Source organism: Falco peregrinus, chromosome 1 (genome assembly GCF_023634155.1).
Source record: "Falco peregrinus isolate bFalPer1 chromosome 1, bFalPer1.pri, whole genome shotgun sequence".
NCBI lineage: Eukaryota > Metazoa > Chordata > Aves > Falconiformes > Falconidae > Falco > Falco peregrinus.
The window spans coordinates 50,087,154-50,111,283 of record NC_073721.1 but is presented as its reverse complement, the minus strand read 5'-3'; the positions used below and the strand labels follow the sequence as shown (position 1 = coordinate 50,111,283).

General features: G+C 50.3%; 1 protein-coding gene and 1 long non-coding RNA gene across 16 annotated transcripts in view; both read left to right on the top strand.

Annotated features, from left to right (window-relative positions):
* The first annotated feature begins 3,993 nt into the window (after positions 1-3,993).
* LOC129784729 (uncharacterized) lies at positions 3,994-7,387 on the top strand. The gene is made up of 3 exons (XR_008747795.1): positions 3,994-4,098; positions 4,809-4,888; positions 5,977-7,387. It is a non-coding gene; the product is annotated as an uncharacterized LOC129784729 (long non-coding RNA).
* Positions 7,388-14,218: 6,831 nt separating this feature from the next.
* PRRC2B (proline rich coiled-coil 2B) overlaps positions 14,219-24,130 on the top strand; it is a 53,181-nt gene continuing 43,269 nt past the window's right edge. For 6 of the 15 annotated variants that reach the window (XR_008744925.1, XR_008744933.1, XM_055791078.1 and 3 more), the window contains exon 1: positions 14,280-14,484. The gene's annotated coding sequence lies outside the window, so the exon portion shown is untranslated. Of the gene's footprint in view, positions 14,485-16,824; positions 16,890-24,130 lie in introns of those variants that run through there. The other 9 variants (XM_055791592.1, XM_055791537.1, XM_055791374.1 and 6 more) reach the window with 4 other exon arrangements.

Here is a 24,130-nt window from a genome sequence, read left to right as displayed (position 1 = left end):
CCAGAAGAAATGAACAAGCCCTGACCATGGCATCTTCTGCCTTTCAGTTTATCTAAGAGATTAATTAAGAAAATGCCCCAGAGGAAGCAAGGGCAGCACATGGGTTCAGGGCTCTGCCATCAGCACCGCATGGGTCCATGCAGCCAGGAGAGTCCCAGGCTACAGTGGCGGTGATTTCATTTGTGACTCTGCTGCATACAGTGAAAGATTCCCCCTCCCCTTGCCCTAATGCCGATTATGCTCAGCAGCAAAAAGAGATTTTAATTTATTAAAAAAAAAAAAAAGGGGTGCCAGGGCAAGTAGCAAATCTGGATTATATCTTTGGGCATATGGGAGAGTCACGTCTGGGGTGTTTAGTTCCCCCCTCCCCAACCTAAGCTGGTGTTTTACTCCAACAAGCTGGTTTGTACATTTGTGGCTGGGGCTGTGCTGAAATGGAGGTGGGACCTTCCAACACCAGGGCTGTGCTGCCCTCCCTGCCATGGGGCTGCTGAGGGGCTCCTCTCTGCTACCCCCCAGGAAGGGGTGGCTCGGTCCGTGTGTGTCCCCCAGGATGCAGCAGCCAGCGGGGAGGGCAGCGTGGGTGCTGGCTGGCACCCAGCGAGTAGGATGGCGGATTTGAGGGCTCGGCAGGAATTAGGAAGGCTGTTGTGTAACAAGTCTCCCTGCCGTAGCACAGGTGTGGCTCTGGTTCACCCCGTGCTGGGTTTTCTTGACCAAACACACTCCTTTTATTCCCTGGGAGTGTTTCTGAGGTGAGTGAAGGGACCCATGGTCTTAACCAGCTCCCAGCACAGCCCCGACACCGCTCCCTGCAGCACCAAGCCATGCAGGACGGCCCTGGCAGCCACAAACTCCCTTCTGGGGTTTGAAGGTTTCTCCCCAGTTAGGGAGAATCATCTGTGTGATTTTCAGTTAAGTTTTTGTATTAAAGTGATAACTAACCATGTCATTTCCAGGCTAAAAGTTTAATATATTGGGCAAAGCCTAAAGAAATGGGATGGTTCCTCCCTTTCATGTGCTTGCACCAGGGAGGGTGCTGTTGGAGCGGGGGATGCTGCAGGTGCAAGATGTGTGAACACAACTGATGCCTTTTACGTGTGTTTGGTCATCTGAAATAAAGATGTGGCTGATTCCTGCCTTGGTACGGTGGGCTGCAGCCAGAGGCATGGACACGGTGGCTGCAGGGTGGGAGCAGGGAGATGTGTTCTCCCATACTGACCCCAAAGCTCCTGGCTGATGTGCCCATGTGTGAGTACACCACTGGATTTAGGGTGGTGCTGTGGGCTCTGTGCCCCAGGCAGGCAGGGATGGGGTTGTTGATTCGTTCCCTGCCTTGCTGGGACTCAGAGGCAGCAAAGATCTCTGTGTTCGTTCCCCAGGACGCAAGAGTCGAAGCGGATTAAAGGTCCCTTGGCTGATCACATTTATTTCATTATTTGAGTAAAATCCCTTGTAAATACCGCCTTCTCCCCCCTTTTCTTTTTATAAAAATAGTAGGCAAGGAAGAATTGGAGATTTAGGAAAAGTTAATCTCAGCAGTCACTTGAAAACCATTAACCTCTCACAGCCTGAGCGAGGCCGAGCAGTGCCTGAGCCCCACTGCAGCGGGGAGATGCTGGATGGCCTGGGGGGCCAGTGGTTTCCCCAGCCCCCCCAAAGCAGGGTTTCCCCCAGAAAATCCCTGGTTCTTAGCAGGAAAGGCCTCTCCAGCTGGGCGGTATTACAGCCGCTTTGTTCACAGCTTGGCCATGATGAACTGCTAATTGTGGTGTTGGAACAAATTGGCTCAAATGCCCAGGCGAGGCCACAGCGCTCGGCGAGTAGGTCAGGTCTCGGCAACTGGGAAGCCCTGCGGCAAATGTTGCTGGCCAAGGTATCACAGGCTCCGGGCCATTGGAAATGCCAGTGCTCTTGCCTTTATAGTGTGGTTCCTCTGAGCATCTCTGGAGGATGGGGATGGGTACCTGGGCATTGCGCAGGGATCCCTCCCAGTTTTTCTGACAAATTTCAAACTGGTCGAGCTGGCATCCTTCCAATACACCCTTGCCCATGGGACCCTCTCTGACTTTCTCACTTCTCCCAGGACCAGCAACCTTGTGCAAGACCATCAGTGCTGGAAAGTCAGACCTGCAGAGATTAATTAAAATAATAGCAATGGGAAGAGAAGCTGAGAGCTACAGTGATGGATGTTTGTGGAACACTTGCCCAGAGACCAAAGTGCTTTGAGTGTTCAGTGATGTTTGTTTCCAGCCAAGGACCTGTGCAATAGTTAAACACACTTGATGCTCTGGTGATTAAGGAATCTGCTTCTGACATCTGGGTGCAAGTCCACTGCCAGGAGCTGTGATGCACCCAGTGCTGGTACCCTCTGCCCATTGGGATTTGCATCTTGGAGCTGCCAGCGCCGGTCTGTCAAGGTTTGCTTCCACTGACAGCAAAGGGGGTTTATTTGCTTTAAATCCTAAACCTAAAGTAGTGTATTAACAGCATGGTAATGCATAGCTTTTGTGTCCAGTGCAAGCCAGGGGTTACATAAAACACAGATTAATGAGAATCAGCAAAACAGAGGAGCACATGGAGGGCTGCAGCGATGATGTCTTGGGGAGGGGGAGGCAGGAGGGAGCTGGCAGGTCCAGAGGGCGGCTGAGCGGATTCAGAGTGCTTCCTGGCAGGATTTGCTCCAGTTATTGTTCCGCAGTCCCGATTCAGGACATTTCCTGAGCCAGTGTTGCTGTGATCTGTGGTCTTTTGTTCCTGGGTGATGACAAGAAGTCAGAAGGGGGATCTGCAAATTTGACTGGAAATGGCTGGGGGTTTTGTTTGTTTGCTTGTTTGTTTGTTTTTAGATTACATACATCATCTCTGCACCTGCAAACAAGGAAACAAACCACAGGCCGGAAGATAAAGTAACAAGCAGTCATCCAAAGGAAAGGCATGCTTTCACCAGGTTGTAAATGAACATCCCCTGGCCCCTATGTGGCTTGTTTCTCCTCTCCCATCCCAAAAAGCAAGGTGATACTTGGGTTATGAAAGGCTGGGGATTGTCAGAAACCCCTTCCCACTTTTGTTCCTCAGTGATAGGTGGGAGATCAGTGCTTGTTTTCAGGGACCCCATGTCAAACCCAGAGCAGCAGTGCCCTAGTTCTGGGTAGATAAGTTCCCTCTTGCAGACTCCTCAGCCCAGAAACATTCAAAATGTGCTGAAGGGGCAGCAGGGACACTAAACCAAACCCCTCCTTTGCAGCTCCTCAGGGCAGAGCAGAAAAGACGAGCAAGAGAGGGAAAGCAACAGGTTTCTGGGCACCTGCCTCTGCTTGTGACCTTCCCTGGGAGAGCACGACTGCCTCGACAGCTCTCCCCTCCACCTTACGGGAAGATGCCTCCCACCCTGGGAGGAAGGCACAGCTGTACTCCAACCATCAATCATGTCCCGCCGGGAAGGGCTTGTATGGGTTGTGGGATTCCTGGTGGGGTTGCTTTTTTTCAAAGCCTCCTGCAATAACAGCAACCGTTGCTCAGCTTCCTTTCCAGATAACCTTTTTCCTGCTGCCCAACATGCTTATCTGCTGCAGACAGACTGGCAGGATGAACCGGAAAGCTGATACCTTATCTCTCCCTCTCAAGGAGCTCATTTAAGTGCTGGAATGTGTTGCGATGGTAAATGATTGTTAAAATCCAAGTAAGATACATGGACCTAAGGACAGGTCCTGCTGGGAGGCAGCATCTAGTCAAAAGAGAGACTTGTGGGACTACAGCCTTTCCGGGGTCTTCCGGTTTTTATCTGCCAAAAGATGCATCGCTTAAAACATAAAATATTTGTTTAAAATGAAAAAGTATAGACTGGGTTTCTGGCTAATCTGTAGGTTAATGCTGCAGGCTGCTCGCAGCTCCGCGAGGTTCACTGTGTCCCTTCGATATGGCTTTATCTGCATCTCAGTTTACACATTGGAGGGACTATACTTCTGTGGGTCAGTCTTGCAAGGGGTGCAGCGAGGGTTAACAGTCAGCATGTGATATCGCATCGCACATATTCCTTGCTCACACTTTAATCTGTACTGGTGTGGGAAGCAGTAAGATGCTAACACATCCATAAAGGTAAATAGGATTTGAGAGCTATCGGGCTAATTGAAATGAATGGGGCTCGGCTGCTCAGGCAGCCTTACACAACGAAGCGAGACCTCTCTGGGGACACAGAAGTCGAGCAGAGAGCTTCAGCACTGCACTTATTTCAGCCACTGCAAGTGGCAGCTACAGCAACAGCAATTGCAAATGCCGGGGTTTGAAAGCTGTCATGACAGAGGGGCCAGGGGAAACCACCGTGGCTGGGGTGATGTCCATAACAGCTGCTGAGGAGGGGCAAGACAGGCTTATTTTGGTTCTGTCCTGGGTGGAAAAATAGATGGCGGTGCTGGGTGCCAGCCTGGAGCATGCTGCCAGCAAAAGCAGGGGTGCTCTCCCTCCCGATCGGCAACTGTCTCAGTGCACCCAGGGCACAGGGTGGGCAAAAGGGGAGCGGGGCCAAGCAAAACCACAGAGAAGCAACCCCATGCCAGTGGGTGTGTCTGGATCCCAGTGCACAGACCAGTGAGCAATGGGAGCTCACATTGCATGTGAGGTCCCTGCACCTCCCCTGCCCTGCCAGCACTGCCAAGGGCCTGGCTCAGTCTTGGGGATGGCTCTTGCTGCTCCAGCTGCTCTTGCACAGTAGTTGCTAGAGAAACTGCGTGTTGGCAATGCATGCTGCTACCACGGGCTGCTGCATCTGAAAGTTAATCTGTTCCACATCACCGACTACTTTTCCATAGCGATGCATAAGGAATTGCCATCCCAGAGCAGACCTCAGCATGTCTGTGTGACGATGCCCAGTGCTTCAATGGAAACACAGGTGACCCTGCGGCAGCCAGAATGGGACAATGTGCTTTCTGGGAGGTCTGCTCCAGTCCTGTGCTAGCTAGGAGCTGACCCATCCCCTGAGGCCTATCATCCCCTGTAAAACTCTTGAAATTAGACATTGCGATGTGCGTGTCTGCAGGATCCTTCCAAGTCTCTTTGCATCTTACAAGGACCTTGGCGATGTGATTTGATTATGCTGATGGGGAATGGGGCTGGTATAGCCACTATGCCCTGACACAGCTGTTCAGTGCTGTGTGTCTCTGCCCCAGCCCTCCTTGCTTACTTCCTTTAGGGCAGGTCTCGTGTTTTGGGGATGTTGCAGCTCCAGTCCTTGCCCTGCATCCCTGCTGGGTGCAGTGACTGTCAGCATGGGGCTGGGGTGCCCTGCAGAGAGAGCGAGGCCCGAAGGTGCCCAGCTCTGGCTGCAGCCCCCACCCAGCTTAGCAGTTGTCCCTGTCTGTAAAAAGTAGGAACGGGGGGGATCCATCTGAGCCTCTCGGCGTCTGTGTCTTGTGATCCTGAAACCCAAGAGCCCCCCCTGACTCAGCAGGTTATTAATAACCCCCTGGCAGCGCCTGCCAGCCCTGGCATTGCCTGTCTCTCCTCCACGGCAAGGCGAGATGAGACACACACCCTGGGCAAGGACACGGGCTCCTTCCCGCTGCCCCCCACACCCCATCCCCAGCCACAGGGCTGGACAGAGGTGGTGTGAGGCTTGTGGAGAGCTCTGGAGAGACCCAGAGGCCCCTACACCTCCTGCCAGCACAGGAGATGCTCCTGGTGCTGCTAAAATTAGCCTCATTGCACCCTCGTCCCAGGTCCTTTGTTTTCTTGCACCTAAAATCAGCCCTGGGCCAGGCTGAAGGGCAAGGGAGTTGGGCTTCATGGACTGTAACATCAGTACCGCCGCCTGCCCCTTCCCTGGGATGGGACATGCTGGGTGTCCCCAGGTTGCCGCAGACCCCAGTGACACCTGGCTCCCGCGTCCATTTGGACAGGGTGGGGTCTGCCAGCCACCAGGTTTCCTTCTGTCTCTGCTGAACCTCTGGTCACAGCCTTTGCCTGCACTCCTCTTCACAGGTTTGCAAGGGCACAACAGAGGAGCCACAGGTCCCCTGGAGACCCCGCTGCTATGCTTGGGACCGGGGCAGTAAAGAAGAGCACATTCAGCAAAACTGTGGCGACAATACCATCTGGGTTTGGGCTATTCCAGGGGGAGTGCAGAGGCTGCAAGCAGCCTTCTGGGGATCCCTGAGCACTGGGGATCACTGCGAGCCCTGGGGCACACAAACCAGAGCTGCTCAGGTCTCCTCTTGCCTGAGGTGGGCTGCAACACACCCACATCTCTGACATGTTATTAAAAAACCAACACTGGCCCCAGAGGGCTCAGTGAAGCTGCTAGGTGATTCGGCATGAGCATGAGCCAGGCTGTGTTTACTAGGGCTGGTGCTCATTAGCCAGGTTCATTAGCACTCCCTGGGTAGGTTTTAAATAGCAAAGCGGGAGCTGCCCTCCAGGTCTGGGGCAGCCCTGGCTGCAGCTGGAGCACTTTTCCTTTTCCTTCCCTCCTGCTTTAGTTCTTCCTTCTCTCCTCACCGACTTCTGCAGGCTGCAACGTGTAGAGGTGGAGGCTTTGCTCCCGCTATCATAAATCCCCTGGCATTAGAAGTAGTGACCCAAACTCCTCTGATCACCCCCAAGAAGGCTGTGTCTTCTGCAGCCCATGGGCAGAGCTGGAGCTCTTTGCTGAGCCCTGGGGAAGCTCCCAGAGCCTTGACAGCTCCATCCATGGTTTGTTACCTTCCCAGTCTTCCTCCTCTCTTGCTCTCCCGCCGAGGTCAGCATGCAGACTTGTCCCTGCTCTTGATGGGGACCAGAGTTTGGGAAGGGGACTGGAGCCAGGGAAGGGGACAGCACTAACCTCTGCACCTGTACTCTGGGCTGCCCCAGCACCTTGGCTCCGCTTGGTGTCCCGAGACAGGGCACCTGGCCTCCCTGCCATTGATGTGGCTGTTTCCCTCCTGCTGTGCCCCATCATGAGGCCATGTGGATGGAAAAGGGAACTTCGCTGCAGCGTGGATTCATTTCATCTCTCCCTATTGCTCTTTCACCTCCTTGTCCTTCCTCATTTCCCTCCCAGAGCTCTCCCCCTGTTTTCCCTTCCTCTCCGGCTTTCTCACCCCCATTTCCCATCGCCTCCTCTACACCCCTGTCCTCCCCCATCTCGGCCCTGCAGCGGGTGAAGGGCTTCAGCCCACAGCACGAGCACCCACTCGACGCCGCGGCCTCTCAGCACCAGCAGCGGGTGCAGGACCACCGCAACCGCAGATAAGCCGAGCAGGCTCTTTGCCCCCGGGGGAGAGATGCAGGGGACGGGGCTGGCTGCTGCCCGACCCCTGCCGGCGGGGTGCAGCCCCCCGGGGCCGCACGGTGCCTGGCAGCCCCGGGGCTGGGGCCGCAGCCCGCCCGCCGCCGCCTCCCAGCCTGGATTTGTCGCTCCCTCTAGTGGGGACGCGGGAAGATGTCGCCTCCGCCCGGGATCCCGGCCCCGGGAGGGCGGCCCGGAGCCCCAGCCCCTCGGACAGCGGCGCCCCGGGCCGCGGTGCACCCCATGCCCGTGTTACAGCCCTGGGGAGCGGGGCCCCTCGCCCCGCACGCCAGGGGAGCCCCCCCTGAAGCTGCACCCCGCGCCCGGTGGCTGCCCCGAGGGACGCGGCGCGGGCAGCCAAGGGTCTGCGGTGCCTGGACCCCCGGGGGCTGAGGCTGCGGTAGTGAGCGCCCACTGAAATACTGAGGAATTGTGTTAATAATTAAAGAAGAGACTGAACTCCAAAGGGACTTGGTGTGATCTCATGAGACAGAAGGGATAAATCCAGTCGTGAGAAAAAAATGCTCCCTCAAGCATAGCATTATTTTATAAATTCTCCAAGAAAAAGGGAATGCTGCAGCTCTGGAGATGTTCCAAACCACAGCCTTTGCTTGAGGGCTCTGGAAGTGAATCCTGCAGCCCCTGTTAATTGCAAGTTACATTTCTGTCTCTGCACATGAGCAGGATTCACAGGCTGGCTGGGCTGTGATCATCCTGTCGCAGATCAAAGTCAAGCTTGTCAGGGACAGCGAGAGTCTGCTTGCTTGCTCTCCCAAAATCACTACTTCTCATCAGCTTCATCGTTCCCTTTGGCAGGGTGAAGCAAGATACTTTTGAACTGTGAAACAACAGCTGTCTCGCAACACATGGAGTGGAGGGATCGGATGGGTGTGATTGGAGGCTGGAACCCTGAACCCAAACACGTCTGTGAGTTCACATTCCTGCCACATCTGTGGTCATTACAAGGGTTTCAAGGTAGCAAAAAAAATATTTATATGTTAGTTTAAACCTGGACTGTATATGCGGCATTGCAAAATCAATTACTTTTAAGTACCTTAAAACCCTTTCAATAAATTTGGGGAAAGTATGGATTTGCCTATCCTCTTTTCCATTTTGGGGAGGTTCCCCCCATCTTTGTCAATGCAGGTCTTGTGACTAACTCCAGCCTCAAATATTTGGCTGAGTTTGTCCCCAAAGTAGGCTGCTGTTTTCACGATGGGATGTACTAGAGTGAATGAAATGGTGTTTTCAAAGGAGAGTGGGGTTTGTTGCTAAAATATCCGGATCAGCTTTGCATGGGTTTGTCTGTAGTGTTGTTTGGGATAATTGCTGATCTTCAGATTTAGAGTGAAATAAGGCTGTTGTACCTACTATGATTTACTGTGTACCTACTATGATTTACTATGTACTTACTATGATGTACCTACCTATGATTTGCCTACTCCAGCGGTCTGCCTATGAATTGCTATGAAGTCAGACAGGCTGATCTAACATAGGCATGGGCTGCCTTTCTCAGAAATATTCCATGTGGTTCGAGATACAGCTTCTAGGACCCTATGTCATATAACTGGGTTCCCTTATTTGTCTTGATTTTTTTTTTCCTTAGGCCTTTGAAAAAGGGGGCTTTGACAGAGCAAACAAAGGTGCTAGCTACAAAAGCAGATGCTCCTAACGGTGTTTTTTCGTGTGTTCTGGGAGGCAGTATTGCATTGAAAAAATAGCTCTTCACCTGGAAAAACTTTAGTACTTGCCCCTCTGCCTCCCTGTTTTCTCCTCTTTTCTGAGTGTGCTGAAAACTCAGCATGTCACCAACAGCCTCTGGAGTCTTTTGAAGAACACAAACTGTCACGTTATGAGAAAGATGCAAAGTGCTGCTTGAATTTTTCTTGAACCCCTTGCTATTTAGGCATCCAAGGCTGTATAAAGGCTTCCAAGTGGATGTAGTAAGAAAGAGCTTGGGCTTTAAAAGCTGCTCTTATTAGCTTCTGAACAGCACAGCCAATGGAAAAATCACCAAGGCAGGATGAGCAGAAGCAGTGGTCTTGTTTTGCAGTTAAAAAAAGTTAAAACACAGGGTTTTTTTGCAGTTAAAACACAAGGAAAAACTAAAGTCATGGCTGATGAAGTGTCTCCAAAATACTTGCAGTATCAGACAACTGGTACTTGGTTCTCATTGCAAACAAAGCTGAGCGCTAAAGCCAGCTGAAAGCAATTCGCTTCTTATTGGAAGAATAGTTTCTTCCTTTTAATCAGCTCTGGTTTAAATTATTTCCTTTTCTAGTGCCTTAAATAGTCATTTTGGTTTGTCCTTCAGGCAGCCAGCATTCGCTCACGAAGAATGGTGTGGGTCTGCAGACTTTAAAAGGACAAACAATAATCTGGCAAACAGAAATACTTCAATGGCATCTCGTTTTTATACAGAGCCTGCAACTCCCATGGGCTGCAAAGGAATAAAGAAAAGAAATGGCCGCTATCTGACCCAGCAGCTACAAGGAGCAATAACTAACTACTTGAATCTGCTCTCATTTGGGAAATTGGGGGGCAGGGGAAAAAATAGCAAACAAGCCCGCAGCTGCGGGCACCCAGTCTCCTCTGCTGTACGAAGGAACTGGTGGCTTTGTCCTGCCTCGATGGTGAAACTTGGTGGACAGTGAGAATGGGACCATCTTAACTAAAGCCCTTTTTTCTTACACCTGCTTGTAAAGTAAATCTTTGTATATATATAATGATTCAGCAATCTCAAGGCCAGAGATGGATTCAATACCCTGTGAACTGGTCAGCTATTCAACAAATGCTGGGGGAAAAAAACTAAGAGACTCTACAAACTGTCTCTGAGAGCAGAGCTATCACAATTGCATTGCAAGACACCAGATACTTAAAGCAGATGCACAAAGGGGATCATGCCATGAGTTTGTGAGAGTGAGTGTAGTATTGCAGTCTTTGCTTTCCCAGATCACATTTAACCCAGTCTGGGGTAAAAGCCAAGACTCCCGGGTTTTCATCTTTTCCCATTCTTAGTATTTCATACTCCGTTTCAGCTTAGAAAGGTCAGAGGCTTCAGCTTCCCTCATCATAACCACCTCTTTATTTTTCTCAAAAACAAGTTTATGAAAACATCTCTATTGATATTAGATATCAATATAGATAAAATATATAATATATATAAATACTATAAACTAAAATAAAATAAGGGGGGTGGGAGTGAAATAAACCTTTTATATTTGAGACCCAATGTCCCTCTGTTCTATTAGAAGTCTAGCTTTCAAAGAATTTCTTTATATTTGGATAACACAACATCATACATGGGATTACAGAGAACTGCCAGGGCTACTTATGTCTTCTCTTCCACCTCATATGTGACAGCTCAACTCTACTGATGCTCTTACTGACTGGGTTTTGAGTTCGAAGGCCCTGTTCACTTAGTTGCAGGCTTGAATTTCTCTGTAGCTGTCTCAGATGAGCTAATGAAGTCAGTGCAGGCATGAGGCATTCTTGATTTAGACACAACTGAATCTGAAACTGATTTTCATGTTTCAGGGCACAAATCAGCTCCTACCTCATGGGATTAGAAAGCATATTCTCTCATGGACAGGTTACTCCATGACCACCTCATGTTTCTTCTGCAGCAGCTGATGCTGGCTGAGATAGATGGAAAACTAGGACTGTGGCCTGACCCAGCAAGGTAAATGTGTACTTTGTGTGGGCTGAATGGCTTCTGGATGGGGAACTGAGTAGGATCACTTTGTTTTTTCCAAAGGGATTGTGGAGTTTTGTGAACGGCTGTGAGGGCAGTAAGGCCCTGTCTCATGCTACAGGCTGCTGTTTACAGCTGAGCGAAGTGCTACCAAAATGGCACAGGAGCATTTAGCCTTCAGTTGGCTCTACTGTAAATCACCTTGCATGATGCAAGGTCAGGGATTTATAGATTCAGAGCAAATTTTTGTAGAAGCTGTAGAATATAATAGTAATTCTATTATTTCTAGCAAGCCTTAGACCACAAGATATTTCTGTAAATGCTAATTCTATACTAGAGCTGTAAGCCCTCTGCGATGGTTACTTTCTGTTTGACAGGATTCGTCATTAGTGGAAGGATGAAGCACATAGCAGGGTTCTGCTCTCACTTGTAATTAATCCTGGGAAGAGGAAACAGGACTCTTCCTGCTCCAAGTGAGTTTGACTCTCTTGTCCATAGGATAATTTGCTCTCTGAAACAGATCAAAAATCAGAGTGGGTGAGCAGTCCTTTCAGAATGGATCCTGCACAGAGTTGTGCATTGAACTTCATCCAGGTGAAGACTGTTCATCAGTCTCTGCCCAAATCTCTTCTCGCTGTCAACGCTCCTCCCTCACAGTGTTGTGGGTCTAATCCCACCGTCTCTCATCTTACACCAGTTGTTTTGGTTTATACACAGGCAGGCAAAAGATGGTGCAGGTCATTTGAAGAGCAGCACAGGAACTGATCACCTTTTGCCAAGGTCTGGTGGTGTCCCCATGTACCAGGCTGCAGTGGAGCCATGCTCTTCCCTTTGGTGGTGGGGACAGACTGTGTCCTTTCACTGTTGAGATCATGCCCAGTTTTGAACAGTGAGATGAAGAGAAGCCCAGCCCCACCACAGCCCTGAGCCATAACACTTGCAAAGCTCCATAAACTTGGCCTTGGCACACTGCTGGGAGCAGGTGGAAAAGCCATGAGTTTGTGGGGACTGCAGTGTACACACCTGGTAATGCATGTAGGCTTGGCCTTCATTTGTTTACTTTGGCCTTTTGATCTCCACAACAGGTTGCATTAGTTTTGTCTTTAATTGGCACATGTGTATTCCCTTGGCCTTGGGTTGTTGCCTTGGAGATGCACAAGAGACCTTGGAAGAACTGCTTATTACAGCAGCAGGTGTGCATAACGCTGACCTGGACAAGCCTGTGTGAGTCACCTGCTGATGGTGTGGGTTGTAGGTGGCTGCATGAGTCACTGAAATTGAGGGGATCCCACACTGCCTGATCAAAGCTGCCAAAGGGCAGCTTTAATGCCTTCGGGTGCTTGTTACTGTGCATCAACAGCGTGTGGGACAAGATGGTTCACTCTCGCCTTCCTGCTCAGCTGACGTGAGATGGCACGGTGCTGCGGAGTAGGGTGGCTGAATGTGAAAAGCAGCAGCCCGAATCAGAGGCACTCTTTGGAAATCTGACTGACCCGTAGTTTCTCTCATGGAGGACAGTGAGGTTTGTACAGGCAGGAAGCAAATTAGAAGAGCTATTTGTGTGTGTGCGCATGTGTGTACTTGACCGATGAGAAAAGAAAAACTAAATATGCCAGATTAATGCCCCAGCTGCCCAGTGAGTCGGTGTAAGTAGGAGTTTGCTAATGTCAGGAACGAGGGGGGGCTCCTCCATGCGAGAGGCTATAAGGAGGGACATGGAGGGCACGGGCGTGCTGGCTCTTAGACAGAAAAAACATGCAGGAAAGTTGAGATGAGACACCAAAGGGGCAGGAGTAGAGTGTAATACTTTGATATCCAGAAAAGGAGGGGATCTGACAACCAGATGATGGTTTTCAGCAGTGCTGGTGTGTCTCTTGGTAGCTCAGTGCCTGGCAACTTCGATAGCAGCACAGATCAACTGTAGGAACATCCCATATGGTCCAGAAAGCTGTTCGTGCATTTCCTCCCTCTGCATTACTCTTGATGACTGCTTGAGATCAGACACATCCCTCATGAGCCTCGATCCAGGTGCTGGGCCTTATGCTGTTCTTGTAACCTGGGGAGAGGTGGGGGCTGTTCCTCCCGAGGCACCAGGGAAATGTGCTGCAAAATCCCTGTAAAGCCACCTTCCCTTCAGGGCAAGGGCATGCAGGGTGACCGCACATGGCTGGTGACCCATGAGCAAGCTGAAGAGTGCATTTGCAGGAAGCCAGCTATTGCCCAGGTGCTTGTCCCACACATATATTATACACATACACACGTATATATTATGTGTATGTGTGCACGCCATTTTTGCAAACTGCTGCACAGTCCCTACGAGATAAATGCATGCATAGCTGCAGTCTGGCCTTTCATCACAAAATGCAAAATGTCACGCTGACAGACACTGGTGTGAGTCTGCAAGGGGACAGGGAAGGAGAATTAGAGGGAGACTGGCCTGGCCTCCAGTGTAAGGAGACCACATCTCCCAAGCTAGCAGAGATCCTCTGGGCAGAGGAACTGCACTTCACAGCAACTTCTACAACACCACCTGTGGTGCCAATTTCTTGCTGGGAATGTGGCTCTCATTTTCCCTGAAGCTCTTTTTGGATCCGTTTTGCCCGGCGAGGTTACTTGCGTTTTATGGCTTGGTAGAGTTTTTTGGGACAGGAGCGACTGCCTTGCTCTACTGCATTCACTTCCATAATCGTTAACGAGAGAACAAATTAAAGGGTATTTCTGGACTGAAGTCCTTCCAAGGGGCAGCTCCTCCGGACTGCCTTTGGACCCGCTGCCCGAGCCCATGGAGGGGCGCAGGGAGCCTTCACTGGTACCTCCTGGTTCCGCTGGTCACCCCACGGGCCCACCACACCACAGGGGGCAAAATCCTGAGGGAAAAGCCCCTGGGAGGAGCCCCCCCTGCGCGGTGGCAGGAGCTGGGGAGGCTGCAGGAGGATGAACCCCGCAGCCGTGAGCTCGGCGTCTCCCTCAGCGCCGAGCGCGGCGCCTCTGGGCTGGCGGGAGCCGGGCTGCGCTGCCCGCCCAGCCCCGACGCCTGCGTGAGGGGCCGGCCACCCCGCCTCGGCGCTCTCGGGGAACATCCTCCCCCGGGGCTGGCCGGGCGCCTGCTGCGGCCCGTGGGGTGCGGGGAGAGAGGGGCTGGGGCTGGAGGCAGCCGCCATGGCCGCGGCTCTGCCTCTTGGCTCCGCATCCCCCTCCTCCCCGCTCCATCTTAGGCCGGCCCTGCGGCGCCGGCGGGGCCCTGCAGGCGGCGCTGTGCGGAGGGCGGCGGCGCGGCGCCCTCCCGCGCGGGATTGACAGGCCGGGCCGGGGGAGGAGGGGGAGGAGGAGGAGGAGGAGGGAGCGGCAGCGAGAACCCGTATCGCCCCGCAGCCCGCCGCCGCCGCCGCGCAATCCGCCGCCATCCGCCGCGCCCCGCGCCCATCGCCCCTCCGCACCCGGCTCCCCAGGCACTCCCGGCTCCCCGCCACCACCACAGGTGGGTATCGGGGGCCGGCGGCGGCGGCGGCCGCGGATATTTGGGGCGGTGAGTGGGGCCGGGGGGGAGGAGGAGGAAGGGGAGGGAGAGGGAAGGTGGGACGAGGCAGCCCTAAAATGGAGCCGGAGCCAGCGGCTGCCTGCGGCTGCAGCACCCCGCGGCCTCCCGGCTCGGCCCAGCGCGGGGGGAGGAGGCGGCGGCGCGGCCCAGGCGGGTCCCCCGGGCCGGGGGCCTGGCGGTGGGGGGCCGGAGGGGCCTGTGGGGGTGGGCCCCCCCTCCCTGGCTGCCGTAGCCGCCTGTGTTTATTGTGCGCCCCCCCGCCCGCCGCGGGGATGGAGGCGCGGGGGCCCTGGCGGGGCCCGTCCCCGGTGAGGGCCGCGCCAAGGCCCGCGGGGGGCTGGCGGGGGCCGCCCGGGCCCGTTGTCCGGCCTCATGCCCGGGGGGGGCGGCGGGTGGGTGCCCCCGTGTGCGGCGGGGCTGGAGCCGCTCCCGCTCCCTGGCGGGGTGCAGCCCGGGCCGGGGGGCGCAGGGGGGAGCTCCCCGCCGCAAAGGCAGGTTGTTTTTCTTCAGCGTCTGGAGTGTGACACAAAGATATTTTTGTCGCGCCGTGTGTGTGTGGCTGAGGAAAACAAGGGGGGGGGGGCATCCAGAAGGCTCGGCCGGTTTGTTATTGTGCGGGAGCCTACAAAGGGGCTGCTGGGGCTGAACTGCGGCTTGGGGCGGGGGGCGGCTGCGGGGGCGGGGGGGCGGGATGGAGTTGGTGTGCTTCGGTGCTGGGCCGGCTTGTTAGGTAGGTTGGAAAAGCTGGTTGTGTTTTGTTTGTGTGTTTTGGTGAGGAAGGAGTTTTTCATCTCTGTGGGAGCAGCTGCGCTGGCAGGCTGGGGAAGGGCTAATGCGGGTCCTGGGACACAGTGCTGGGCAGTTTCGCCGGGGGGGTGGGTGGTGTGGGGGTGTTGGGGGTGAACTAGGAGGGGGTTTTCGTTAAGGTGGTGACAAAAAGCCACTCGTCCCCCCCCTCCCCCGGTCAGAGCTGGCAAAAGGGGTTTGAATGAGCTAGGAGTCGTGGGGCTTGTTAGGAAACTTGGTTTGGTTTGGTTCCGTCTCCTGAACTTGCAAAGAGTGAGAGATGGTTTTGAGTATCAACTCATCAAATATGTATATATTGATGTTATTGGCGTTTGGGGTGGTAACATATGATAAACGTTTAGGACTTTAGTAATTTTGTATCTTTCTAAGCACAGGTATCAAGTATAAGCATATTGCAGTGTCTGCATCATCTGCTGTAGTCTGCTGAGGAGGGGGTGGCATCCTGCCCCTTCCAGGGCTGAACCAGGACTGGTTTGTAGTGGAACTTCTGTTTGTGTTAAGCCTTGTCTTACAGATGTACCTGGGGCCCCCACTGGAACGGGCCCTTTCAGAAATAGCTGGTCCCTGTCTTAGGGAGCCCAAGTTTGGAGAATCGACTCCTCATGAGTAGATTTCTCTGATGTAAACTGGTGAGGATGTTACTTTTGGACCTGCCTTTTCCACGTTCACTTGGCACTGGGGTTAGTTAAACCCAAGAGCCCTAAAATCTACTGCTGTGGGTCATGGGCTGGAGAGTAAAGTCACCTGGAAGAGCTGGGGAGGCTGATAACCAGATTCTGGAAGTGGAATTCAAAGAGGGGGTAGAAAGTGGAGGTTTTGGGCTGACTTCTCTCTGTAGAGTTGGAATGGCTACCTGCATTTTTCACTCCAAACGACATATTGTAAGTGGGCCTGGGTTTTATCAGGAGCACATCTGGGGTCCCTGATATCTTCGTAGGTTCATCATGGGTGATGCTACTTCTTTCAGGACTGTGGCCTAAGGTTTTTCCCAGTTAGCAGAGTCTGGTTTTGCGGTATGATAAACAAGACCTCACCCATATGACCTCATTGAAGTGTTCTACTATTTTTCTCACAGGTAAAAAGTTCAGATTAAAAAATCAAGACAAATAGCAAATGCTGTTTGAGATTGCTGCTTTGTTTGTGTGTAGTTTTGTTGAACACGTGTTTCTCTAAGCCAGTATGAGTACATCTGCTGTTAGCAGTGTTTTGGGTTTGTGCTTAATTTGATATGTATTTTGAATAGAAGTTGGTTTCTTTTTTTTTTTTTTTTTGTTGGGCTGGTCTGCTTTTTTGTGTGGCTTGAGTAGACTGGATTTTAGAACTCTTTCAGCAGTCTTCACTGATAAAAGATATTTCTACATGACTTGAGCGGATACCTTTTTTTTTAAAAAAAAGTAAACCACGAGTTTTATGTAGGTTTCCAAAGTTGTCGTTCTGTAGTGCCTTGGTGCCTTGTTTTTTCTAAATTCAGAGAAAAATTTTTATTTGGTTTTACAGTGCATTTTTTTATGAACTGTGGGCTTTTTTTCCTGTGTGTGCATGAGAGCGTAAAAGTGAAATTTTGCCAACTGGCTGAAGCTGCAAAAGTAAGTAAATAGTCCATACAAATGCTGGAAAGGAGATGCAGGGTTTAAAAGTATTTTAATTTGACTAAATGTGAGTAATGTTCCTAAATAATTTTTATAGAAATGATTTAACTTTGCAGTGACGTTTTAATAAAGCCTTTTATTAACGCTCTTTGTAAAAGGTAACTTCAAAGGCTAATTTACTTGAACAAACCCTTTCTAAAAGTAGGGGTGGCATTAGAGTCCATATTTGTCTTACGCATCTGAGTGATGCTATAAAGACAAACAATCCTTAGTCCTCCTGTGTGTGGCACTGATGCTGTTGCGTAGCACCTGATACCCATACCGTATCCTCCTCATCCTGCAGGGTATTGCATCTGAGGTGTAACGGGGGAATATGAGAACCATGGTTTTGGCATGTCTGGTAGTGCCTCCAGTTTGCCTGAGCTGTACAGTACAGAGCCTGTTAGAGCACCCATTACAGAATTACCTGACTGTTCAAGATTCAAAAGTGTTGGCTGCTCAAGGCCTTCATTGTACTTAACTATTTGAAAGTATTTAAGGGCGAGCCAGGCTAACTTTTAAGTGTTCCTGCATTGAAAATAATAGTAAGCCATTTCTTTATTTTCTTGTAGAATGATAGGATGTACAAAGAGGTTTTTTCTATAGTGGCATTTTCAGTTGTAGTTGTGTGTTTTATTGTTGTAGGAATAGAAGCAATATGAACACGAGAAACTTACTGAATGAAGGATGGTAACTTTAGGGGAGGGAGGGAGAGGGCTGGACCTCTCACCCCAGCTCCTTTACTAGATTCCTTATTTATTCTGCAGGTTGGCAGTGGGGCTGTTGTCTCAGTGGGCCTTGCTCTTCAGCTAATTGTGCCTTGTAAGTGGGTTTTGTTTTTCAGTTGGCACTGACTCATTCTCCTAATAGGTCGATAATTTCATAGCTCTTTATCACTAGTTTGTCATTTGGAACAGAAGAAATACTGTCAGGTATCAGACAATGAGGTGAAAGCACAGTGAACAGGTAAAGGCTGAGGAGGTGCAGCTTGCTACTTTGCAGAACATCTTTTTCTAACTGCTGACATTAAGTGACTTTCATGACAATGTGCTCCTGAAAAGCATTCTCTGAAGGGGGTTTTGCACACACATGCAAAACCCATCTAGTTTGGTTGAAGGGTTGTTCACAGGAAGAAAAAATGGGGCTAAAGCAGATGGTATTACAATGTTAAGCCTCACTGAAATGTAGCTTGGACTGATTTTTAGTTTGTAACTTGTACTACTAGTACTCAGGAAGTTCTCTGCGTGCACATGTGTGTCCTGTGCAGAACTAACTAAGAAACTTGAGGTTGAGCCATTTATTTTGGAGCAGAGCTGTTTGGATGTGTATAGCTGAAAATCCTGATACAGTTTTTTTGTTATTATTTTTCGGTCTGGGAGGATTGGAACCATAATTGAAGTGAACTGGAGGTTGGTCTCTATTTACCTCTGGCATTGATTGGTTGTGAAGCTGCTTGACTTGCAGTGCAGTGGGATCTGTGAGGACAGAAGGTGGTTTTGAGGTGTTAAAAGGCATATGTGCCGTTCTGCAGGAGGTCTTTGTACTTACAGCCAAAACGCAGTGTCTGTATTTTGGTTCTGAACACCTCAGTTTCCAGGAAAGTACTGGTAAACCGGAAGGGGCGAGAGAGTTCAAAGTTACATCTTTAAGAGACTATGGGTATTAATTTGTGGAGAACTGGTGAAACCTATCATACCTTGAGTGAAAGGGAAGAGGGTAGTAAACAAGCAAAAGTGAAAGAGGAGCTGAAGGTGAGCCAGTCTGAAGTGCAGAGAAATACAGGAAAAATACCAGGCAGAAAGCGAGGACTTGCTAACAGCACCCTGGGATCCGGCCCAAGAGGACCACTGTGTTGGACTGTAGTACTTCAGATGTTCACAGGGCTTCAGTTAGCTGTTGGGAACATCCTCGGTAGCCTTTGTATTTCACGGTAGCCTTTGTATTTCACGTGAGTAGCACTTAAGAGGGGTAAACTGTGTACTATTTGCAGAGTTAGCACCCTGATGGAAGAGATTTGGTGGAGAAATCCTCCTTGGGTAGCTGTTGAGACATTTTAGACAGGAATTGTAGTGATGGTGCTGCAGGGAGTGAATAGAGACAGGTTTGAAGAGTTTGCATGGGGACTTTGCCTCCCCCAGGCACTTCTTGTGTGGGAATATGGTGATTTTTTTGGAAGAGTTCTGCTGTGGGGTAGGTTCTTCAACTGTTCCTACCTGTATGTGGGCTGGGAGCCCGTACAAAAGCCTTGAGTGCTCTTGTTCAGAGTTTGGAGTGGGCTGTGAAGCAGGCAGGGGAGTAGGGAGGTGCTCAAGAAACCTCTCCAGCTTCTTCGTGGCTGGAATAGTATGAAGTATGGTTTTATCTTTTACTGAAATAACCAAAAAATCAAGCTCCCACCTAGCAGTTGAAACTTCGCAGACCGTCACTTAGCAAATTCATGAGATCTGAATGTTATTATGTTGTTTGTCTTCTGCATCTGAGCAAAATGTTGGCTTTAGTGGTGCCTGTGATCCTGTTGCAGTGAAAACGGTGTATGGGATGGTTCATTTAGGAGGTGATCGTGGCATTCCCCGTCCCAGCATGCAGACCTGTTCCTCCAGAACGCCTCTGAAGCAGGGCTTCTTCATGCTGCTGCTGGCCCCACAGCGTTAGGAGGGTGGTGTGATTCAGAGGGTGGTTTCCAGCTCCAGCAAGCGGGAGATGAAGGGTCTGTTTCTTGCTCTGCCACTCAGCATGGCTGCAGAGTCCTGTGGTATCATTTTCCTATTTGCAAAATAGAAGTGATGATGCTTACACACCTTGTCAGTTACCCACTGTAAATATCTATGTAAATTAAAGCATCTGTGAAATGTTTTCACTTCCTGTCTAGTCCAGATGTCCTGTGCATAGTCTGAGTTTTTTAGCTCTCCAGAAAAGCTAAAGCTACCTAAAGCTCTCTAAAGCTCCTTTCTTCAGAATACTGAATCACACCGCATGTAACATGGTTTCTTGCCACCCTTGTGCCTGTGTCTTTTTCCCATCAGATTCCTGTTAGCATCCTTGGCATTCATGTGTAGCGCAAATGGCTGCTATGAATAGGCTTCCTGTAAGAAGAATTGCTGTGCAATGCTGCATTGCCCTAGTGTTGTTGAAATTGAGGAACCTAGAGGAATACTTCCTTGGAAGCTTCAGCATCTGCAGTGTTTATGAACTGCAGGCTTGTCTGAAGTGCTTGTAATCTTCCTAATGGTTTGAACCGGCTGTGTCGGTCTTGGTGGCTGTGGGAAATCGGAGAAATCTGGTAGAGAATGATGTATTCAGCTCTTGCCAGGGCAGCTTTGTACCCTGCAGTGTGTGTGCTGGTGCTGGCCTGTCTGGCTGTAAAGGTGCCTGCTGGAGGAGCTCCCATCAGCGCCTTGGGGAGGAACAGGACGTGAGGGTTCTGCTCTGCAGGGGTGTACAGGAACCTCTCCCTTCTGTGTGCAGTGAGGGATTGGCATTTGCTGATTAGTATCATTGGGTTTTGTCTCTAGTCTTTTGCTTCATAAAGGTAACCTTCTGTGCGTAACTGTCATGGTTTAACACCAGCTGGTAACTAAGTGCCATGCTGCTTGCTCGCTCCCCCCCTCACCCAGAGGGTTGGGGAGGAGAACTGGAAAGGAATGTAAAACTCAGGGGCTGAGATAAGAACGATTTAATAGTTGAAATAAAAAACTCAATAATAATAAAAATTTTAACAGTTATAATGAAAAGGAAGGAGAAAGGGAGAAGAACAAAATCTAAAGGGAAGGGAGAAAACAAGTGGTGCACAATATAATTGCTCCCCAGCCAGTCCCTGAGCAACGATCAGCAGGCCCCTGTTTGTATTCTGTGATGTCCCATGGTATGGAATACCTCTTTGGCTAGTTCAGGTCAGCTCTCCTGGCTGTATCCCCTCCCCATTTCTTGTGTCCCTCCAGCCTTCTGGCTAGCAAGGCTTGAGAAACCAAAAAGTCCCTGACATTACCTAGCAGCAACTGAAAACATCAGTGTGTCATTGACATTGTTCTCACACCAAATCCAAAACGCAATACTGCAACAGCTACTAAGAAGAAATTTAACTCTATCCCAGCCAAAATCAGGGCAATAACCTGAGTAGGGGCTGAGGCTCTGAAGTCAGTCAGCAGACAGCCAGAGAATGTGGAGCAGTGTTACCAAAGCCCCAATCTGGTAGTGAGGTTCATTTGCACAAGGTAAACGCCCACCTCCCGATTGCAGTGTGATCCTTCCTGAGACTGCAGAGAAAACAGAGCTGCTTACTCAACAGCTGATGGCATTTGTGTGGAAAGAATCGTATCTATTCCTGAAAAAAGAACTGTTAACCCGAAAGACTGCAAGCTTTGCTCTGATTTCATTTTTTGGAGCTGTGACATCTCTGATGTCCTCTCGACTTGTTTGCTCCAAAAACTACGTTTATTGCCAAGAGATGGAGTAAGTTGCTGAGCTTGGGACCAGGTGAAGGATTTGTGAAGTTTTAGTGACTTCACTGGAAGAATTTCTCTGGGCAGTCCTCAGAATCCATCTGTTCTCTGGCAGCAGTCAGTCATGGTCCTTCCGCTTCTTCTTCCCTGGCTGTGTAGGGCTCTCCAAGGTGAGCTGTGTCTAACAATTTGGAGACTTAGGTTTGGGTTCTGGATCTGGCAGCACAGGTGTTTCCGCTATGCAACTCTTGCTGTATCTCACCTGGGTTACGTGGGTATCATCACTGTGATGATTTTCAAAAGTCTGTGTGGCAGAAGTGTAGGACTAAGGGAATTTCACAACCGTAAAACACAGTGGTGGTCCTTTTAGTTGTCAGTGATGGAAGAATCTTTACCTTGCACTGGCCTGACAACAGTTTGCGCTTGTGTGGGTGCCTCCTGCCCTCTTGAGCCCCTCTGGAGCAGTGACAGGGTTAGGTCCGCTTTCTGTGCCAGTAGACAATCTCTTCCACTGGAAGAGGTTGTTCTAGACATGGTGGGTGCTGCTGTAATGCATTCCCTCCTCATTTGATGACTCTTTACAACTTGCTGCTTTGTGATCAAGAGCTACATTTTCTTTGAGGGTCTTGGTAGGGCAAGTTTAGGTGGCTGGGGGAGAAACCTGAGCTCTGGGACTTCTAATGCTGTCTGTGGTGTTAGCTGAGCAAACTGTTCCTCTACCTTATCCAGCCTGTAAAGTAGGACTGATAGTACTGGCCCTGTTACCCATCAGGAGATCCCGATGAGCTATGTGTGGTCTGTTACTGTTGCTTAGATACCCAAATGCCCAGTTTACCTTAAGTTAGTTGAACGTTGCCAGGAGCTTTTTGAACAGATTTTGCCAACAGAGCATTATACCAGTGATTTCTTTTGTATTTGGATTTAAACTGCTTGCTCATGATCAGCCTCTTGCTTTGGCATTGAGGGAACAAGGTGTATCCGCATATTCTCCATGGACATTCAGATCTCAGAGGAACCCGAGTGGGGCAGAGGGGAAGGCAGGAGGAACCCAAACAGGGCCGAGTGGAAGGCAGAATAACTTGGAGGCTGTAGGTAGTGTGCTTCAAGTCTGGGACTTGGTAGTGAAGGAGCCAGAGCGTAAGTACAACTCTAAGGGTAAAGATTCGCATTTAAATTATGCAGGCAGCTTGTGAAGATCACTAGGTCACTTCCTTTTCCTCTTACACTAGAGAGTTGGGGCCTGGATTTGTTGAGACCACAGGTGGTTCTTGCTAAACTGAGCTGCACTATCCTCTGTGAGTTTTGTCTCCAAAATGTGAAAAAGCAAATAATAGGCTTCTTTATTTCTATTGTGTCTTGCCACAGAAGTGTCTACAGGAGGCCACAGCTGCTGAGCCTGGCAAGGTTTATGTATAGGTGCATCAGAGTCAATTTGTGCTGGGTCTCGTCTCGTTTAAAACCTCTATGGCCTGGATGAGAGGGTAACAAGTGCCTTGTTGGTAGCTGGAGCTACCAAGTTGCTCCATGTGGGATACCTTGGTGCCTCTCTGCAGTAATTGGTCATTGATTCTGGAGGGATATGAATGACCTGTAGCGCTTCCTCTTGGGCTGGATACAGTTATTCCTTCCTGACAAGCTGGCACCAGCAGATCAGTTCCTTCTCTACAGCATGATGGGGCAGATGGGCAGAAAACTGTCTTTATTTCTTCAGAGGGCTGTTGAAGATGGACCCTCCTTTCAAGGACAGAATTAATTGCACATCTTGGGGTTTTTGCTGCTTGAAAAGGAGAGGGAGTTTCATGAGCACAGGATCTTGCGAGTACTTTCTGTGGGCTGCGGACCAGCTTTCTGACTGGATTTTTTTTGCTCTGTACCATAGTCTTGCATCCTCAGGATGAAGTATTTCTTTGTCTGCATCCTCAATTACTGGAGGTCAGGGCTCCTTTCCATGGTGTGGCATTGTCTGTCCAGCCCTTACAGAAAGGACCACAGAACTCGGTCATGTTTTTGTATGAATAAAATTGAGCTCTTCTCCAGACTCCAGTCTGCTTTATCTGTTTCACAGCAAGTTAAAATCCACCCTTTCTGGCTGCTCCTGCCTGCCTTCCCAGCACTGGGAAAGCTGTTTAGCAGAGAGGTGAGACTTTTATATTTACAGGCCAAACTTGAGGTTATAAATACTTGTTTCCTCTAGAAAAGTGCAGCGTTTCAGTAACGGTAGTTGTGTTCCCAGTCTTTTGGTACATGGATAAGAGGGGGCAACAAGTGAGCTTGATGAAGACAGAGCTGAGAAAAGGAGGTGAGGTCATCTGGCAGGACATGCCCTTTCTGCCCCCCTGTTGTCATGTTTTATCTCTGCTTGTAGAGCTCCATGCCACAGAGTTTATGATAGGTACACTGTTCAGAAGACTGCCTCTCCTCTTCATGGTCCTGCTGCGTGTCTCAAATCCAGGGTGGCTTGGCTGAGGGAGGCCTGATGATGGGGCTGGCCAGTGGGCAAGTCTTCTGGCAGACAGCCTCCAACAGTATTACTTGGCTAACAGCATACCTTTGTAATAAGTCATGGGAGATGTGATCCTGGACTCCCATTCCCTGGTTTTACAAGGAGACAAGGTTCATGGGAGATGCAGAGAGAAGCTGGAATTGTGCAGAATTAAAAAAAAAAAACGTGTTACGGGCAAATATACCTATTCAGCTAGGCAAGGAGGGTCCCCCCTTGTGAATCAGGATATTGGCTGTGGGGTATCTATCTTTTCTCTG